The sequence below is a fragment of the Schistocerca nitens genome, chromosome 5, assembly GCF_023898315.1.
Source record: "Schistocerca nitens isolate TAMUIC-IGC-003100 chromosome 5, iqSchNite1.1, whole genome shotgun sequence".
Taxonomy (NCBI): domain Eukaryota; kingdom Metazoa; phylum Arthropoda; class Insecta; order Orthoptera; family Acrididae; genus Schistocerca; species Schistocerca nitens.
The window spans coordinates 89243702-89246914 of record NC_064618.1 but is presented as its reverse complement, the minus strand read 5'-3'; positions in this window follow the sequence as shown (position 1 = coordinate 89246914).

Below are 3213 nucleotides of genomic sequence, written 5' to 3'. Positions count from 1 at the left end.
ATACTCTCAAGCGAAACTGAAACAAAAGTTGTTAAAAAAATTGAATATTCTCTGTACATTGCTCTTCTGTTACGAAGGTAATATCAAAGGCCTATCTTTGCCATCTTCTGTGGCAATGTACAAATTTCTTATTACTAACAAGGTAAAGAAGCATTCATGTAAATTACTAATGAGAGAAAAGAAAAAATAAAGAATGGTATGATATTGGGAGCTATTTATTTATGTATTACACAATTGTCCCCCCCCCCCTTAATTTACACTGACATTGTATGGAGGTGTACAGTTCTAGGCAGTATCACATGATTAATCAGTTGCTATCTATTACTGAGGGGGGGTCAAAACCCTTTATTTCTCTGTCTTTTAAATAGACTTATGTCAGGTGGAGATGTCTGCTTTCCCTTATTATATCTACATATACTAATACAAATAACTGAAAGGAAAACAAGTTATAAAAAAGGGGTACAAATATCAGAGACTTTGCATATTCAACAACACTTGGTTTAGTCTCTTTCATTATTGCACCCACACATGTGGTAGCCTGGCACTGGGACTTAAATGGTTGCACCCTTGCTGAATCCTGTTAACTCATGTATGTCCATTTCACATGGAGTGGAACTGCAAAGTGATCATGTCTTGCACTGTGGATTCCTCCACAGATACTTGTTCATTTCTTGGAAACGGTGTGTGTGCTTGTGGAAATTTCGATGCTCTGACAGAAGGCCATCAATGTTACAGCCCAGGACCTATTGCTTACCCATCATAAGGGGCTTATTTAGTGGAGAGGAAATCCGTCGATCAGCACCCACCAATAATGTAAGTTCCTTATAAAACTATTTATTCACAGTTGAGTTTAGTTTAGTAAAAATTTTTGTAAGTTTGCACACGCATACTTAGCATCAACACACTTCAGTTTTGAAAAAAAATCACTTTACCACAGTTCCTTGCCTAGTTCTCATCCAACTCTATTAATCACTTATTTTGTATAAAGTGTCAGATTTCGTATGCTGTTACTCTTTAAACAAATAGTTATTTACACAGCTACAATTTTAATACATTCAATTATTACATGTTATTGCTGACATTCCACTCATACTTACTTGATACTGAGTTTCATTTTAGGAATATTTAAAACGCTACATTAGCTTTGATTATTTTCATGAATAGTTTGCAAATAATAGATACATTTAATTTCATATTATAGAATAAACATGCATAACCGCAGTTACATCGATCGTCCTTACATACATATATATATCTGTACATTAGGGTATCACAAATCTTAAAATAAAAACATTATACATAATTTCTTTCACATTATTCATATGTGCTTGTTATTTATTTATGGAGCAGGTGGGAAAGCATCAGCATCTACACTACCCATTGCTTGCCAAATTACACTTAGCATTGCCTCTAGGAATGAAGGAAGGAATCTATTTGACTACAGGCCTATCAGATTACTAAGGAAAGGACGCATAACTCATATATCATGTTACAAGAAGATTAGCATTGTTCATGGCAGATTCTTGTTATGTTCCCACTACATGAAATAGACATTGTTTACTTCAGACGATGTGAAATTTAAGTACTCATGACGTGTTTAATTACAATAATTGTTGTCGTATAGATATTGTAAAGAGAAAAATGGGTGTTGGCATTTTCTGAAGCAGTGACTGTATGCTACACGTAGGTCGGCTCCTTACTTGTTTAGTAGCATCAAATCTACATCATTATGACGTCACTTACTGGACTGCTACTGCATATACTTTGAATTGCTCATTCATATCTGAGCGGACGATTTGGATGGGATTCGGTTAATGAAAAGGGAACATACAATTCAAGGTTTATTTCCCCAAACAATTAATTAATTGTAATAAATTACACTGTGGCTTACAAATTACAGTGACACAAACAAATCAAGCTGCTTACAATATGAGGTGATAAAAATGTTATATGCCACAGGTGAACAGAGAAACCTATTTGTGTCATTTGAATCATGGCCAACCAAACTGTTTACAATTTGATACATTAACAAATAATTATTGTGCATTGAACTAAATACTTCCACCTAATACAGTTAAATTTTATAATGTGAAGCACAAATGTATAATTTACAATTAAATTTTCAGTCGAAGTTACTCCTTCCTATACCTTCATTAAAAGAGTGATAAAATTTCCAAGAGGTATCTCAATTAAAAATGCCCTAAAACCCTTAACACAACCACATGTACATGATTAAAGTTTGCTGATTTCAACAGCACAGACGACATTCAAACTCTAGCCAACATGGGCCGCTTTCTGGACAAAACATGTTACGACTGCAGCAGTGGACATACTTACATAGGTAATAAAAGAATACAGGCCACCTAGCAATCTTACCAAAATCAGTTTACACGAAGGAGGAAGAGGGGGAGGGGGGAACATAACAAATACCATACGCAAGTGCACTTGCCAAACCTACTACTAAAAATACAGTATAAAAGAATCTCAATTAATGACAAAATCCAGGATAGGCCCGGCAATATTGCACCTGAGCGCTAGTAGCCAAAATAAGGTTAACAGATACCAAGGTCTGACATCATCTTAGGGCTAACTGGCACAACAAATAAATAAGGGTATAAGAAGAAGCAAATGGCAATGCCCAGCAATTTAAATAAAATAAGTAAGCACACGGCTAAAAGCAATTGCTAGCAACTTAACAAGCACACATAAAAATATCAGAGTGCGCCACATCACAAAATGGAACAGGCGCACGCGCAGTCCCCTGCAAGCCATAAAACCAACAACACACACTCCACCAACTGAGCCAGCCTGAACACAGTAATTTCAACTCAGAATCAGGGCGCATGAGCACATGAGCACACCGTGTCCACGCAAAACACACACTGCCAAATAATTCCCACTATCAGATACAGCTGCCCCCCAGGTGAGAATACGGGGGGCGACGACTGGGTACACACAAGCAGAAAACTCGACTCCTAGACTCCGGCCAAAACGGAATCACGCAGAAAATATAAACAACAGTGAAGTAAGGTGAAATGAACCCCTCCAAGTAGACGGGACAGAGCAAACACACAGAAAGCGTGCCCTGCAGTCCTTACAACTCCTAGGTGCAGAAACCCAAGCGATACCGTAGCACCCTTTTCAGAGACAGAGAACCTCGAGCGATCGCATGCGGGGATCCATCAGTTGTCCACTACAGTACGTCATCAACAC